This window comes from Cyprinus carpio, chromosome A25 (assembly GCF_018340385.1).
Source record: "Cyprinus carpio isolate SPL01 chromosome A25, ASM1834038v1, whole genome shotgun sequence".
Classification (NCBI taxonomy): domain Eukaryota; kingdom Metazoa; phylum Chordata; class Actinopteri; order Cypriniformes; family Cyprinidae; genus Cyprinus; species Cyprinus carpio.
In genome coordinates this window covers 21041241-21060388 of record NC_056596.1, presented here as the reverse complement: position 1 = coordinate 21060388, position 19148 = coordinate 21041241, and the positions used below count along the sequence as shown (strand labels likewise).

The 19148-nt window shown below is 36.5% G+C and overlaps 2 pseudogenes; both read left to right on the top strand.

Moving 5' to 3' along the window:
* The first annotated feature begins 814 nt into the window (after window positions 1-814).
* LOC122135709 lies at window positions 815-7907 on the top strand (annotated as a pseudogene).
* Window positions 7908-16708: 8801 nt separating this feature from the next.
* The window catches only part of LOC122135655, a 40938-nt pseudogene continuing 38498 nt past the window's right edge, over window positions 16709-19148 (top strand).

Genomic DNA, 19148 nt, shown 5'->3' with positions numbered 1-19148 from the left:
TCCAACAATAAAGTGCAAGGTCTTGCCTTGCGGTACATTGGCGGTATGCCAAACCAACCTTAGTCCACAATTTCAGGTTTAGACCACCTCACGTCATGTATTGCATTTCCTTACCGAAACTCTCTCTTTTACGAATTTAAATAACGATGGCTGGAAAAGCAGCCAATAAGTGTTCAGGTAGGCTAATCACTGCGATTTTACAACCTTCGCACGATGCCCTCATAGCGCTGTATGATTAGTAGGGTGGCATGGTTGAGGTAACTTATAGTAAGTTTGATTTGTTTAACATTTAGCAGTTAGGTCAACTTACAACCGTCCCTCATTTTGATGCCTTTGTAATGTTAATGCTGTACCCAGTACGGTACCTTGGCACAGAGCTGCTAATGAAAAAACGTTCTGGTAGTGTGCATGGGATTCGTTCAGGAGAAACGTTGTTACAGTGCTCAAATATGCCTCCCATTTGGGAAAAATCACGTCAACTATTCTAACCACTACTACTGCGTAGCTCTGTGAGTGGGCCAGGCTAATGGAGGGTTTCAGTCTTATCCATTGAACACACACACACACACACAGCTTGTCCTCAGTAACTGAGAGGAGCTCCCACTTCATGCCATGAGAGTCCAGGAGAGATAAACACGACTCAGTAGATAAAAACTTTATTGGACGTTAGTATGCAGAAAAGAAGACTGTTGTAAGGCGGAAAGGACCTCCCCACTGTAAGCAATATCCCCACGCCTCCCACATCTGCTTCCTCTCTGCTGATTGTCTTGTTTCCACCACACTCATCTGAGCGCACCTTCAGGCACGGGACAGCATGACTAGCGTATACAAGGACGGAGCACCTGAAGAGGTAAGAATGACACCTCAGAAATGTCAATTCCTGGATTTCTTGATGTAACTTATGCAACAAACCTTTAGCTAAGTTGGCTGCGTATTACTCAAACACGTTTAGTGGTTTATTCACCACATGAAGGCGATGTTGTTGAATTAAGTTAAACTATACTTTCCTTTTTATCGCGCTTGTTTGCTTATGGGTCTTATCTTTTTCTGGCTCGTATTTGTACAGCAAGCCGCACTTCTCCCTTCATTTTTCACTTAATGCACACTTTCGCAAACTCAGCTTTAAAGAATTATAATATTTGCTACAGTATGAACTGTTAACTAACTCCCAAAATAACGTCCGGTTCGTAACGCATGTTGTCGAAACGCAATGCAATTAAATCTTAAGAACATTTATTTATTTTTTAGTTCAGAATAAACTAATATATTTTTAAAACAAGCCCTAACAGGTATATATATATATATAATATATATATACTATATATATATATATATATATATATAATTTTTTTTCCTGCCGCGGATTAAGAGCAGAGCACATTGTAAAATTGCGCCCCCGTGCGGCGGGTGGCTCTGCTGTGTTCCAGAGGGGTGTGGTGCTTTTTTTCTATCCGCTTAAAACCATCCCATGGCAGGGCAGTGCCGAGTTGCGCCCCACGTCTCCCCTCCCACGCTCCATGAATTCGTTGTCTGTTTTCTTTGGAACCGCAGGATTACGCTCACTCACCGTTCATCAGAAACACATGGGAACATTTATAAACCAAATAATAAAGAAATGGGATAACGACAGCATCAACGAAAAGACCCTTCAGGATGTCCACACAAGGAGATTGACCTGGTCAAACCGGGACCCAAAGCATTTTAAAGACTAGTTGTGGTCAGGTACAGTTAAACTTTTTTTGCTCTATGACAACTTTTTCTTTATTGGCAAGTCCACTGTAATAATAAAATAATACTTTCGAAGGGATATCTATGTGTATCTAAATGTACGGAAAGGGATAATGTAATCTGAACTTTTGTTTTAGTATGTTTGAGTATGTATTATATTTTCTCACTATTAACATATATGGTTGCATGACAATATGTTAATTTATTTAACTATTAGTATTGATTATTACTAGACATATTCTTAATTATAAATGTTATGTATGTTATAATAATATAAGAAACATGTTCAGAGAAACAATTACAGTTGATAAAAATATGTGCATTACCCATCAACAGAACCGTTTGGCGTTCAAACCCTCAGTGAGTGGAGTACACTGGTGAGCTCAGTTCTGTCCCGTTGGCGATGGAACACATTAATTGCAAGCAGCAGTGTCTTTGAAAACTGATACAATCGTTGGCTGATTACAAGTCCTTGTAGACTCTTCTCATTTTACATTGCCAAAGCACTATAACAAGAAGCTGAATAACTACTTGGATCTCCATGTGTACCATACCAAATCGCGTCTCTAGCATTGTGCAATTGTACAATGTGATGCGCGCTGGTGGGTCCGCAACTGCGTCTGGGGTGTTTGGAAGTAGCCGTGGTTTTTCTACAGCTTGTCGGGTTTGGAGGGGAGGGGGCGGGGGCTCTTTCGACGCGTTGACATCATGCTGAAACCGCAGTTGCGGGGCCAAACTGACTGCGGTTATGAAGCAGAACCCATAAGGGTAAGCACTGAAATACAAGGACTGGTCGGCAAGACGCTGGAGTCTGCATGAAGAACCCAAGGGGCAAACGCTGTATATATCCCACAGACTAACACACATTACACGCCCCTGAGACTGTTCCCGCTCAGCAGGGTGGAAGCAATGTAGTGCACTGGAGCAGCTGGGTCTTCGCCATGTGAAACTGCTGGGACTAGTCGTGGCACGAGTTTGTGAAATCCTACAGCAAGTCAGTCGTAAGTCCTAGCACGGTTGCTCAATCAATTTGAAGGGCCATGGGGCGTTGGGATACAATCCAAAAAGCCGTGAGGATCTGGTCAAAGTAAGGGCGTTATTTTAAGTAGATGAAAATTTAACACAGTTCTCCCTAGTTTTTGTGAGCAAAGGCTGCAATACACAACACCTAAAAAACATGATTCACGGAAAAAAAAAAGAAAAAGGTTCTGGCGAGTGGGGCGTGTGCTTCAGCATAGAAACGCTTTCAAGAAGAAAAGTCAAGCAGGTCAGTCTCGATGATAGAGAAATAATAGACTCAGCTATCCGAAAAATTATGTCCCCTGCAGGCCGATCTCCTGCCACATTTTTTTCCACAGTCTCACGGTATTTTCTTCTGTTTTCGTTGTCGTTGTCCTTTCCTCCCTCCCACCCTCACATGACACTATGAATCCTACTGATTCAGCCTGTCGCAGAGGAGGACCATAACATACAGTTGAATCTTTTCTTAGGATTTGAACTGACACATTAATCCAGAGAACACTGAAAGCACGGTTTCTTTAGTGGCTTAGTAATAGCTCGTCTGATGTTTGCGAAGAATTATGGGATTGTATGTCACGTCAAACGCAGTTGATGCACAACGTCTTGGTATTTTGTTGAGCCTTAGAAGGGAGTTGTAGCGCGCTTCACAGTGTGTCTTGTCGTAAAAAAAGAAAGCGTATAGCATATAGAATATCCCATCTCCATTTCACAATTCACAAGCACACAGACAACACACGACACACCACGACAACACCACACGGGGCGTTCCTCCAGACCATGATGCCTTCGTGGTCCAAATGCACTCCCACAGACATCCACAAAATCAGCAGATCCTTGTGTAGCAGAAACACATGCGTAGCTTTCACCTTAGGCAAAGACTAATTTTCCACTCATAAAAAGTGCATTCATTTTGAATAGCACACTGGAGCAAGGATTCCACATGGGAGTGTGGCCAGAGCACATGTAGACATTCCCTAACGAGTGGCGTTATACTTTGTATTATGGTCTGTTTGTTTTTTGTTTTAAATACAGAAATACTATCAGTTTTTGTGCTCGACCACATAAGAGGAAACTTGAAGGCTGAGTGTAATACATGGTAGCCGTATTAAGCTTTGAGTGGGGTTTTTTTGTAGTCACTACAAAATGCATATGCAATTTGCATTAAGTGACAAATGCATCCAGACGGGTGCCATGGTGGTCAGGGATTGATGAAAAAATAACAATTGATAGTCTATAATTTGCTTTTTTTTCATTTGAAAAACGCGTATTTGGGATCTACACTACAATGCATTATGTGTGTCTGAAAAAAAAAAAAAAAAATGGGCCTGGCCAAGTAGCAACTATAATACACAGTTGTAAGTCATACGAGTATGGAGATTATTTAAAACAGACGGATAACATAGTACTCTCTATAGTTAAAATTACAAGTGTATGTTGATTTGTATTACATTAATCACTATAAGCTTGTATTTTTAAACATTATATCTATATTCAGTTGTTAAAAATAGGTCGGAATGGTTAGCAAGTTTGTAAAAGTGCTTTATATTCATATATTAATGTTTAATAAAGATAAGGTATACTTATTATGTTTGGTTCATATAATTTTTTGTTCAATATTTTTTGTATTTTGGTAAAGTATTGATTTCATCATTTTTACATGTTTTTTTCACTTTTCTTTTTTTATTGTTAAAAAAAATTGCTGTATTGTTGTAACCGGTGATGTTACAATACACTATTTAAAATGTGTTTTTTGGTCAGTTTAGCGGAAATTATTTAATTTGGCTATTGTAATTTGCTTAATTTTTTGTTTTATTAGTTTTTATTTTATATAACAAATGGTGTATCTTTTTAACAATATTAGCCTTCCCACATGTTTTTAACATATTCAGTAAACCTTTGTTATCTTTTAAAATATTACTAGTTAGTTGGTTGATACGTTATTTATAACTACGTTACATTTTATATATTTATTCATTGGTTCCGAGTTTATATAATATATGTTCTTGTATTGGTTTACGAAATACGTTGGCAGTTGTTTTACATATAATTTTATTTCAAAAAAATAGATTGTTCGATTAAGTTTTTTTTCAATTTTTTTTCCCATATAATTTGTTTTCATTTTTACATTGTGACAATTGATTGTTCTGTGTGAAAACGGGGTATCTTTATAACATTGTACATTGCTCTGTTTTTATAATGTATTGATTGTGTTGTTTTAATTGGGCCTTGTTAGAACCAGTTTAATAAACAATTTTAAATTATACTTATGATATCTTGTCATCGTTTTTTACAAAAGTGTGATATTTTTTTATTTAAACAGTGTATTTATTACCTAATTGATTATTGGTTTCGTGTTTTCGAAGTTCCACTTGTACTCATCCATAAACCTGTTCACAGTTGCCTGCTACTGGTGGATTTTATTAACTATGTGTGTGGGTGACCTGGGTTCATCTAGTAATCACAGAGGTTTTAAGCCCTGATGTTTTGAAAAAATGCCCCAAAGTTGATACTTCTGTCGAGTACAGTGAGGGTGTTCATGCAGAGCAACACTGATGCACGTCAGCTCCTAAGAACTGTTTATTCTTTGAAAACTTGGCTGAAAGTTCATCGTTTGTTATATTCAATGATAATGTGGAAACTATGTGTCTGGCCAATTGGGCATAAATCCTGTAGGAAATGAACAGGAGGATAGGCTTATATAGACTGTACTAATGTTGTCGCTTCTTTGCCAACTTGGACCCATTGATGGGTTTTCAAACCCTTGGACAAGTAGTAATTTTCATTTTTAACTCTTATTCATAGAAACTTGTAGAATTTACTCTTAAAGACACTACCTTTTTTGTCCATTGACTATGTTTGGTGTGGCCTATATAGGCTTCTTAACCTAACTTAACCAGGCAATGCCTTAATTGGTGAACCAGCTTTATTACATAGATTGTGCTTGGTTTGAAACCTTGTGTTTTTTTCCTAGTGAAGCAACAAGGACTATATGCTGCTTTAAAACTAAGTATAAAAATCGTGTAGTATGCACTGTGAGCTTCTTAGAGAAGGAGACTATTAGTTGAAAGATCACCCTGAAAACATAGCCAGCCATGGTCTGTCTTTCGATATGAAAAGTATTCAGCTAGATTTTGGTAGCCTAGCCCCATTGTCTCCCAAACAGGTATTTTTGTTAAATATTACTTAATTCTTTGACTTTGACATGTGACTGGTGAAGGACATGAGTGTGTTTGATGTGGCTTTTTAACCCTGTCATAAATCAAGTCGATCAAAGGTAGCACAAGGAACGAACTGCTGAAATCAAATCTGCATGTACAAAACTCAAGTGTACGAGGGGTACTGGTTATGAGTCCACAGGATGGTGTCAAGTAGAACGTTTCAGGCCAAGCTCTGAGCTGTGAATCAGGATCTAAACAAGCTGCTGCAAGGCTTGTTATTAAATAGGTTTTTATTATATTACATTGTGTCTTTTCTCAAATGTTTAGTGTGTGGTGGTTCATGCACTATACTGATCCAGTCCTTGTGTTGATACTGATATGGGAAAGGTTTAGAGCAAGGTGACTTGTGGCATGAACTACACGTGGTACCCACCATCTGAGTTCCAAGTCAGAGCAGTATGCTGCTGGATCAATGTAAGTAGATGCTGTCTGGTCCACCATGAGGACCTAGTGGCAGATGGTTGGCCTGACAGGGGTAGGAGGAAGAGTCATTGGCTGCGTTTTCCTTAATGTCAGTCCACTTGATTCTGGATAAAGACCCCTGCAGAAATACATATTTAATTACATGATAATTTATGTGATCACAACACACTTACAGTATAATGAAAGATATAAATATATGGTATAATAACTTACTGAAAATCTCATTGGGCTTCAGCATCCACATGACCCACTCACAGGACAAGTGGGCTGGAGAGATGTGGATGGATGGAGCAAATTCAAACAAGTTATAGATAAAATGTGTATAATTTTGTTTGATATATCGTTAAATGTTCTAGTCGTTTAAATATTTAAATATTGTTTATTATGGTGAATTATTTCATTTTAACTTGTGGATGGGCATAAACAAATTGTATGCAGTTGCATTAAATGTAATTACTGCGAAATAAAACAATACTTTCATCTTATTTTTTTATTTATTTATTTACTTTATATTATATACACATTGTATGTATTATAGGACTAGACTAGATAGATAGATAGAAGTGAGAGTCGTAATAGATAGATAGATTAGATTTTGATAATATTATTCATAATCAATATACCAATAATGTAATAATATAAATGATGCAAGTACATTTATAGTCTATATCAATTCTTTATAATATTAATTTATTATAAAATTTATTCCTTATCTTATGATTAGCAATTATTAACAGTAATTTTTGCGCATTAGAACTAATTTTTTTACATGCATTACTCGTGCACCACAATAGCCTGCCTGTATTCATATAATATACTATATATATTAATCCATCATTATTTTCATAATATGTCCATAACTACATATCATATTTTTGAAATATACAATAATAATTTGAAAGTTATATTTTAAATAAGCAAATGATTTTCCTAGCAAAAACATCCATACTTGCAACACAGAGTCCAGATTGCATTTTAAATATTAGTTAAGGTCTATTTTTAAACTACATACAGAATATCATGGATAAATCCACCAGAGAGGCCGAACTACAATAGACAGGTGTAGGCGCTTGAGCGTGTTCACTTACTTTCCCTTCTGAAAAAAGTATTGATCATAGTAAACTGCATATAAAGGTCTTAGAAAAAAAGTCATTTAATGGGTTAATTGGAACCAACAGTTGTGCAAAATGAAATTATGTTTTAAATTGTTTTACTTAGAAGATACGAAATGTATTTAATTTCTGTTACAAATGATAAAATTCTGAAATCCCCCTTTCATTATCCAGGTGGAATTTGAAGGAACGTTGATTCGCTGCAGCCTCGTCTGGTACTTACAGCTTCGACGGCGTGTGGGGAAAGCGAGCTTCACCACCTTCAACAGTAACCAAGTACGGTTGCTACAGGCTGCTGACAGCCCTGGGTGGCATCGCCGCTCGGTCCCCTGTATGGGCCAATCTTCTTCCGCCATCCTCAATCCTTCCCTGGTGCACATCTGTGCGTGTGGTAGCTATTGCGTGAAGAGCTAACCTAATCGAGATCCATTGTGTCATTCGAGTCTACTCCATCTGTGTGGCACACCTTCCTGCGCCCGCTGCTTCGAAGGCCATGGAAAGTGCCTTCAGCAGTGTCCGGAGTCACCTCCACCAATGGGTGGTGTAAGACAGGAAGAAGCCAAGAGCCAGAGGGATGGGTGGGGTGGGTTGTTGGTTTGGAAGGGGAAATGTGAAAAACAATGTCCAATGGCAGGACAGATAACACACAAATGTAACCCCCCTAAAAAAAAAAAGAGAGCAAAAAAAATGAACAGAGATGGAGGGCTATTGCAACGTATTTGTATGGCCCTTCGATAATACTCTCTCTCTCTGTCTCGTGTTATCTGTCCATGAAACTTTGTCTCCTCTCAGCTTTGGTGTTCCTTGGGGTGTATGGGGGACGTGTTTTAAAAATGCTCATTATTTTGTAAGTTTGTTAGCATTTTATAACAACGATAGGCATACTGTTTCAGACAGACTTTTTAAAAGTAGCAGTTAATGCCTCAACAAAGTGAAAATTCTGTTATTTACTTACCCTCTGGTCGTTCCATGTTCCTCACCCCACACGCCACCATAAAAGTGATACCATGTTGACTTGTTGCGCTTTTTTCTTCTCCTAAGATCTAAACGCATAAGTCATGGTGATTCTGAATTATACAGAGGTGGGTGAGTCAATATTGACCACATTGTAATGGTACTCTAAAAAATGATTCTTTTTTTTTCATTCTTCTTTCTTTCGTTTCTTTTTGGAGCCGTGAAGTGATACACTATACATTAATTATCCATACTGGGTATATTACTTCTTCTAAATTATATATATATATATTATATAGTATATATATATATATTATATATATTATAATTGTATTTCATATATTATTGTTATATATTATATATATATATATATATATATATATATAGATATATAATATTCAATTATTATAAATAGATAATAGCATAGCTTTAAAGTAAAAAATGTCAATTGATATATAAAACTACATAAAAAATTACATTTTTATACGATTGCTGTCACATTAGTGAACCAACCAAAATGTTTGACGCGATCAACATTAATGGTTGTAAACTTTGTGTCCAAAAGCATGCCACATATGTATATTGTCAGTAGTGTTGCGATGTTCAAACCCAAGCAGTTTTCTCTGTGACATCCAATTGTCTGTGACGTAATCTGCGCTGTACATGACCCAAACTGTGAATTTTGTTGTGAACCTCTCTGTTAGGGGAGAAAAATCTTTTTTCAAAATTCCCCACCACAACCAAACTCGCATATGTATTCATATTGAATCTAACTGCTGATTCTCAGCAGCGGACATTTTATGCTTGAACAGTAAAAGTGACTGCACCTTGAACCGTAAGATGTGGTTTGCGATAATTTCTAGTACAAATGAATATGCAGGTGAGTTGAGTAAACAATGACTAACGAAGTTCTCCATTTTTGGCGTGAACGTAGACCTTTAAGAATTTGCCACTGCTGGGACAAGGCTGGGAACTTCCTGGGTTTTTTTGTGTTGTTAGTTTATTTTTTTTGTCCCTTTTCATTCACTGCCACATGTCCACTTAGTCGGCACCCCAAAATAGTTTCAATTGTTGTGTAACATTATATAGTAGATTCAATAGTTTTTGCAATTGTTCAATCACCTCATCTTTTGGTTAATATTACCTTTTAGGTGTCATCACTGGGGTTATAGGAATCCAAAAAGTTTTTTTGTTGTTTTGGGAAGCGACCTCAGGGGGCATGTTTTTTATTTTTTTTTAAAGTAGGCATGGCCCTGCTGATTAAGAAGCCATCAACGGCTAGTTGCCACTAAATATTTGGCTTTGCCCACCGGGCAAAAGAAAGGTGCCTCCGCGAACCCTTGCCACTCAGCATATACTAACAAAGAGACTGTTCCTAGCTCTACACATAACGCTTCATAACCAGCCATCATGGGCAGCAGCTTTTTGAGTGGCCAGAGAATGTCGTTACCAACTGCCCATGAAGCTAGCACTATAGGACACCACCTCGCGAGATCTTCCGCAGGTTGGTGAGGACTGAACTTTTTAGCACATTACCAAGCCTTAACCTACAACTTAGTACTTATACTTGATTTGCAGTCTTTGAAGATTAAGAACTTTGTTTTTTGCGTTTTTAGATGTTGTTTTCTGTAAAGCAAGTTACCATAATTTAGAGTTTATTGTTTTGTCCCGTACACAAACCTGTCCTGCTTTTCTGTTTATATATTATTTCACTGATCGCACCGACCCAAACACACACACAACCACCACACTAACACCCGGCAATACTGGCAAGCAAACTAACATTTTCCAGCATCAAGGCTGCTGCTTACGTGGGGTATATAGATTTTGTACTGACATTAAGCTCACTTCTCTTCGGACCTTTTGTCCTACCCTCGGTCGGATTCAGTCACCTCTTTGTCTACCCTGGCTGTCTTTAGTATCTATTGTAAGCATTTTCTCTTACACTCAGTCTGGCTGCTCTCTGTAGATGAGATAGTATTTTATTTCATATTTTTTATATGAAAACTGAAATTCTTTTTCCTTGCTTTTACTGTAAAATCACATAATGCTGTGCACAATTAAAGAAAATGTAATATAAATCAAGTTGATTTCATTTTGTCTGTTTTTTCAACAATTTAATTTGTAACCCTGCTGCAATATCGAATAGAGATACACCGCCTTTGCTTTCCTCGTATAAAAAAGCATTTGATTAAATGACTTTCGATTTTGTTTGTAGGACGCTTTGTTTAAAGCCCTTTGGGACTTGCTTTAAAACCTCTTGTGTGGTCATTTTAAGACTTTCTTCGTTATGTTGTGTAACAAACAGGCACAGTTCCTATGAACCCACAGCATATTACATTTGCAGTATTTAGAGAGCAAGCTAGAATAAACTAATGGTTTACATACTGAAATAAAGTGGATGAGAAATTAAATCTACTGCTCTCTATAGTGAGACACTTGGACTGTATGCCGAGCATAATTATTAGATAATATTATCGTTTTTACTATATTAGTCATTTTTTTTTTTTATTTATTTTTTTTTATGTTTTTATTTTTTGTCATTTTTGAACCTTGTTTTATATATATATTTAATATATAATAGATATTTACTATATATTTATTAATATACTTTATATATATAGTTAACTATGGAAATGAGAAATGCTTCCTTGGCCAACTAGATTATAATAAAATTTGTGCTTGTTTGTATATTTCTTTTTATTGCAAGTTTTTTTTAAGGTTCTTTATATGTTAACATATATTAACTCGGCCTATGTCTTTCTTCATAAGCCACAATAAAGACGTTAACAGCATCATCTGAAAATATTTCCTTTCATTTTCACACAGAGATATTGTGATTAGGTGCCTCCTTGGGCCAGAGAGAAGCCTACATTTGATAGACACAATTGCCCATATTCACAATCCTTTAAAATGCTTCAAGGATTATCTTGCGGCACCCCTGTGCTGGCGGGCGTGGCAAACTTGGAAACACACATGAATGCCCCGAATCACCCGGTGGATCGTGAGAAGTGATTCCCAAATCGTACCCTTGAATCGGATCTTTTTTAAAATTAGGGAGTTTGTTCATAGATACAGTATGTAGTCCTAATATATGAAAATTGAGTAAAAAAATAAGACTAATAATATAATAGAATAAATAATAATATATTAATAATAAGAGATAAAAGTAAGCTGTAAGAACTAACCCAGAAGTTTTGGGGGAGAACGAACCTTTTTTTTTTTTTTTGAGTACTTTTGTTTAGCTTTTTTTTGGGAGAACACCACTCTGCAGCTACTCTTTGAATCGACATCTTTTGGCACCGATCATCGGACCATGACCGGAAACAAACGTGTCAACAGATGCTGTATTTGGACTTGACCACCGAGTGTGTTGAACTAGGTATTGGCAGTACTCAAATTTCAAAATTTGGAGACGGTTTTTTTTTTTTTTTTTCATCTTGTTTTTTCAACACCCGGGGGAGAGTGCCCCCACCCCATCTCCTTCAGACTTGACCAGCACACACGTAGGTTGCCCCAGGTTGAACGACAACAATGTACAGGACGAGCACACCTGACGATGAACGAAATGAAAATCCCCTTCCCCTGGGTTTTTCTGCCAACTGGCAACCCGGGGTGGTCGAAATACAATTTGGGTAAACTGTCAGTGGTCGTTTCGACAAACCAAAACAATAACCTGACATTTCGGCCCTGAACGCACATTGTCAAGGAGAATACCTGACATGTACCACTGTTTTTCAGATAAACAAGTATGTGAACTTAGCATGTTTCTTAAATATCGCAAACATAATTATGGTATTCTTTTTATGCTTAGTAAGTCAAATCTTACATACAGCACCCTTTAAATTGGTTTGATTCAAGAGTCCTTATGATTTGTGAATCATTTCGCCATTAACAACATCATTTAAAAAAAAAACCAAAAAGGTCCTTTATCGGCAATAAATCCTGTGAATTTTATTTATAGGCAACTCTTTTCTTGTATGAATTGTGGCCCATCAATGATGAATTTATATTTGAAATTTATATGTAGCTTAAACAAATATTGTATCATAGGGCCCTGTGTGCAAGACAAATGAAGGCGGCCTATTTGTCCAGTAAATATTGAGATGTTAAAAAAAGCATTACTGTCACCATGCAAAACTATTCTGTTAGAGGACATCCTCTTGGTAAATAAAGACAATAGCAAGCATTATGTCTTTTCAGTTATTCATTGTATCCATTTGAATCAGGGAGTCATTAAATTGATTCAATGTTTAATTACATCTATTTAATATGGCATTTGATACAGGATGCTATGTACATTGATATAACTATTACACCCATTAAAATTTTAATGTTAGTGAGCAACACAGAAGATTTATAATTTTAAGAGACTGTTCATTTTCCTCTATAGCCCTATGGGCATCACAACATCTGTTTCTTTCAGGTGTTGTTATCGTCAGAATATCTTCTGCTATGAATATGCACAAAACTTTGCACTGAGTCAGATCTTCATTATTTGCTGCAGACAGATATCTCAACTCTTACAATGAAAGCACAAACCCAGTCAAGTTCGATCAAATCCCAGCTGTCTGAATAGAAATGACACAGAACAGATGGTAGTAACTTTCTGAGCAGCCATCCACCACCACCACCAGGTGTTCATTTCCACTGGCAGCACACGGTTGAATCATCGTCACCGTAGAAACAAACACAGTAAAAAAAACAGCGTACCTCCTGTCTCACTGTATATTCAGCTGCATGGAAAATTTTAATCAGGGAAATGCCTTCAATTTTTGTTCAAATTTCAATTGTTTTAAAGGAAATAAATGTATTTGTCCGTGTTGTCTTTTGGAGATAACTGTTTTTATTGAATCTGGAGCTGGAATTGGTTTGTTTGGCAAAGGTTTTCAGGACAATGGTCTACTGAGTGGACAAAGGAGAGATTTTAGTGACCTCCTGGGATAAGGAAAGATGACCAACTATGCTGAGTGAATGAGGGAAAAATCTACATTTTCTCTATCCTCTTGTTTAGTTTATTTTATACATTTAAAAAGGCAAATGCTTACCAAAGTGCTACACAAGCAAGGTTTATAAAACAATAACAATATACAAGAGGATTATTACAACAAGAAGATAATCAAATGCATAAGGTTTAAAACAATATCAATAACCACCTTCTAAAAAAAATATTATGTTTTGAAAAAACTATGCTTGTGAACCAAAGTACACTCAATTGTACTGAATGTTTACTTAAAATCTTAAAAGTATATAAAAAAAAAAAATAAAACAAAATTGCACATATTAACTCTTTACACTCTTAAGTGTAATTAAAGAGTATACATTCATGACTGTTTCTAACACTTATGTACATTTCTAAAAAAGTGCACCTTGCTATAAAAGTTTTACTTTAAAGTACACTGTAAATCATTATGTTTTAATAATCTTTTGTTATGCTTTAAAGAAGTACACTTGATGTTTTGACTGACAATGACTTAAATGTTATTGGATATTACATTTAAAGTTTCTCTTTTTAAAATGTACTAAATTGCAATGTTTTATGTTATTAATATATCTAATATATTATATATACTATATCTATATATATATATATACTACAATATTTTTTTAAATAATCTAAAGTGTACTGTATGTATTAGCTTAAGTGACCTGAAGCTTCATTGCATTCAACAAACTAAACATAAAAAACAAGATTATTGATTTAAATAATCACAAAGCCTGTTTTTGTGTTGTCTATCACAGACCAGGTCTTTAAAATCAATATTATTGATGATTATGGAATGAATTAAATATGACCGCAGAGGAAAACAATGGCCAGCTGGGTGAACTAATCAGCTTGAGTGCTGTAAAAACTGGTGTTTGAATGTATCTCTAAAAGTAAAGATTTTAAAAGTGCAGCTGCTGTGTTTACCCCCTTTTTAAAACTTTCCTGGAAATAAGACGCTGGTCAAATCCAATTTTCACATATACTATAGTTTTGAGAACTGCCCAGGGTAGAAGGAATATAAGTCCCAGTTGCCGTTCCCTGCAAGAGATACTGTGTCTTTTTTCTTTTCTGATTTAAATAACATTTGATTCAGATCCTAAAGGTGTGAATTGTTAAAACCGCATTTTATTTTTTCTGAAACGTCATATGTGTATTTCTTTACAACGCATTGAGAAATTTATAAACTGCAATGCAAATACAAATCATCAACCCTGGAAAAAAAACAGGTCCAGCCAGTCATTCCTCACCTTATATGCGAGTCAAGAGGATAGTTAAATTACAAGCTTGCTGAATGTGCAAAGCAGTTAACGAGCCCTTTTGTCCAACTGAACCAGCGCATTGGTGTTTAAGTGATCAGTCATCAAGGAGGTTTTTACAGTATAGCAGACTGACCTAGTTGAGCACTTAACCTGGATTTTATTGACCTTAAAGGTCATAAACAAAAAAAGCTGAGACGCAGTTAGAGTGGGTAGTAAAAATATATAGGGCTCAGTGTTTGTACATTATTCTGTGGTGTCCTCCCCTCCACGTCCCACTATGTGTCAGACACCAGATCACACGTTTTATTGATGAGCTCATAAATCCGGAAAACCCAGAACCGGACTAGGTCACCAACTAGGTGGAGTTAGGACACCTTAAATAGCTTGTTCTGGTTGGATTATATGAACTCTGTGGGTGACAAATAAAAACACATTATGCATTACCAAAATCTGACACGTTGGCCAATCATTTCAAAACTATGTTTTTTTTTTTCATGAGATCATGATAACTTCCTGCCTTCAAAAAGACAATACCCGGCAAAATATTTGTCAAACTGCGTCCACGCGCGACGGGGCCTTTTAAAAAAAAAGAACAGTAACATATACCATGGCATGGTGGTGGATGAAGATCCTGCATAGCTGAAAGAGAAGTCATAGGCTCAGAATTTCACACTTTCCGGGTTTAGTGATTACCGAGAGGCGTGTAAGGTGCCCCAGTACACTCTTCCATCGGAATTAACCTTCACGCTACAATAAAGCGGATAGATGGATGTCTAATATATGGTACATACTGACAGGCAGTCCGATGGGTGCTGATATACCACTTCATACAGCCTCTGAATGCGAGTATTGAGCCGTGCATTTAATATGGAATGTTTTGAGCTCACTAGTCATTGATAGACGGCGATGCTATGATTTTTTGGTAATGCTACACCATGCAATAATGTACTACAATAACCATTTGGTCATTAAGGTGAGTTATGACACGATAACTCAAAATTACAACCATACAAGTGCAGCTTCATTGTCATTCATACTGACATCAAATGCATTGTTTGGTAACTTAATGAAATAAAGACCATTTATTTAGTCTATTAAGTTAAACCATTTTTTTCTATTCTTTCGCCTCCTTCCTCTATAAAATTAGTGTGTGGTTGTTTTTCCTCATTTTGATATTTGCATGTTACATCAGCAAATGAATGTTCAGACTGTCACCAAATATCATATTTTTACAATTTGATTTTGAAATTTAAAAAGTATATTTGTTGTATCTATTTCATCTTCTGCATTTAAATTATATATGTTTATTTAAAAATATCTAACAGATGGTCAACTAAAACAGAGAGGTAACAGGTTTTTGCATTTTAACTTAGCCTACATTTTCAACACAAATTTTACCGACTTGGGTAAAACCACGTGCACAATAATACAAATTGAAATCAGGCCATTTTATTTGATGATTATGTATTTTATTATATTTTTTCGCTTTTAAAGGATATATACCAGGCGGAGGCTAAATTTAGGATCCAAAAGGAGAGAAGGAACGAACATTTAATAGATATTAAAAAGAAAACCTAAATTTGTTTACAAACCACTACCACGTTTGGGCTGTGTTGATGGTTACTTGAACTTCGCCCAATACTAAATAATGTAAAATATCAGCAGCCAATCAATCGAACTCCGTTAACTCCCACCGCCAGTGACTCGGCAACTGCCACAACTTATGTTTCCTTCTGCGAGGGAGGGAGCGGGGAGATAGAGGAAGAGAATGAGCGAGAGTAAGCGGTGGAATGGCCAGCGGGGAGATCCGAGAGAATGGAAAATGGGTAGAAGAGAAAATGAAAGGAGACATGGGAGGAGGGAAGATGCGGGGAGGAGAGATGACGGAAAGAGAGAAGAGAGGAGAGAGCGAGGAGGAGGGAGGGCGGGAGAGGAGAGAGAGAGAGAGATGGAGCGAGGAGAGAGAGAAGAGCTAGAGAGAGGAGAGAGGAGGAGAGCAACTTTTAGCAGAAAGCGTGCAGAAGCTCACCGCCGCATCTCGAGACTGCAGGCATCCGCCAGAAACAGCGCGCGCGTCTCTTGCAGAACGGACTGTTAAAAAGATGTGATTATTTCCCCTTTCTGTCTCCGACATGTGTCTTTATTTTACAGGTGAGTGAGCGTTTTTTTTTATTTCTGAGCACTATTTCTGAACACTTGGTACTGAAGGTTATTCTTTGGGAAATTATGTCACCAAAAGTGAGTTGTTGTGAACTACTATTCAACTGTAAACACAGTTAACTGTTTATACATCAATTTTTTATTTTTATTTTGGCTAAAACATTTTAGTTGAAGTGTTTTTCATTAGACTTGTGATGAAACTGTGCGTTTTTTAGCTGTTTGACAGTATGAGTCATTGTAAATCTGTAGTCTGTAGGTTTCCATGAAACTCAGGGTAAGAAAAGCTTTTGTTTAGTTTTTGTTCACTTTAGTAACGTAATGTTTGGAAATGTATGGCCCGTTTATCTCTAAACACCTTAGAACTTTTTTTTTTTTTAATTATTATTTATTTTCTGGGGATGCATTCATTTGACAGATTTGACACAGTGGAGTGCCCTGATTTCTGAGAAAAATACTGGATAAATAGGTCTGCAGAGACTTAGAGAAAACTTAAATCTCACCATCTTTATCTTTAGGTAAATTTAATATATTTTACATTTTAATATTTTTTCATAGGAGATGCAAAGGTATAAAACTGTAAATTAAATGCATTTATTTTTAAATATAAAAAACAACATGGAAATGTATTATATGAATCTCAGTGTATTAATTAATAAACATTTTCCGTTAGGGCTGGGCGATATATCTAAACGATATGATCATTGAGCATCTAGTCAGTACATAATCTGGTTCCTTGATTACCGCTAAAAAATCGCCATCACCTGCTTTCAAATGGAGCGGCATTTACTAGACAGAGCCGTAGATCACTTACAAGCTACGCAATATCGCGTTCATTATCGGAGATGAATCGCCTTCGATAATCAACGCGATATTGCGTACCCCTGTCAGTGAACTACGGCTCGGTATATTAAATGCCTCTCCATTTGAAAGCAGGTGATGGTGATTTAGCGGTAATCACGGAACCAGATTTACTGACTAGATGTGCATGATCATATCGTTAGATATATCGCCCAGCCCTATTTTCCGTGGTATGTTCCTGCCTTTCAAGGGACATCCAACAAAAAAGCTTTTAAGGACATTGAGAGAGGACCCTTAGTGTGCCAAGTTGCTGTACTTTACTGAAGTGTTTTGCATGTAATGAAAATGAAAGACAATGTGAAAGTCTGTTTATCAGGTGTTTTAAAGAGGAGATGCTGTATGTAGGTAAACAGCTAAATATATTGACTGAATCTTTCTAGAATGACAGCAAGTGCAACAGTTCTTCAGTCTCTCTCTTATGTTATACTCAGAGTTTGCAGTGACCTATAGTGCTGCTCAGCGCACTGAAATTGCTTTAGATAATAGTAGTGCTAAGGGTGAATCCCCATATTCTCTCGCTCTGCAGCTCTCTCCCTCTCAACCTTAAAAGCGACCTTCCTAGAGGAGTAGTTGTTTAAGTACACCAACAATAAAATCACTTCTCCGGCTTCCGCAGCCTACCAGGCTTAATTGAGTTTATCAACTACTCCCTCGAGAAACGTTTGTCTAAAGTTAGACTTGTCACCGCAGTGCACTCAGTGTAGGCTGACTCTTTGATGATTCGCGTACACCGCCACAAAAGTGCTGTCTAAGTCAGAGGCACGAGGACCGTTTAGAGTTGCCCTCTTTCTTTTATCCATGGCTTTGTCATGCATAGTGAGTGGTGAATTATTGAGGCTTCTACACATGCAAGAAAAAATAGTGATATCATTGTTGTTGCAGTGCGTGTGGCTGTGATTTACAAGTGTCATTTGTTCTCAGTATTTTGTCTTTTTGTCTTGGTTCATAAAGGTTTGTTGTCTTTCTGTTTTGTGCACTAATGGGTACTACAGAAGTCTTTTTAGAATATGCCTGATAATCAAACCTTGTTGCATACAAGTAGTTTGAAAAATGTCCAATTCAGGGCATGGCACATGTGTCTTTTTGCTGTAAAAACTTTAATGAGTTTCATAATGTAATGTAAGAAAAAACATTTATTTTGTTAGTGATATTTCAACTCAAGATTACATTTCAATTATATTACAAGCTAAATGATTTTTACAGTACAAGGAATTTATCAGAATTTCTTTCAGGAATCTCACTTTTTGTTTCATATAAATAGCAGCTGCATTAAATTGCCTATTTTTGCTCAGTCTTTTGGGCATCTGAATAAAAAAATTTTTCTCCCCAAGTATGAGCTCACTATATGAGCCATAAAAGCATGGTGTATGAAATATGATACGAAACATAAAGCACTTATGCAAATTTTTTTTTAATATTTTCTAAAGAT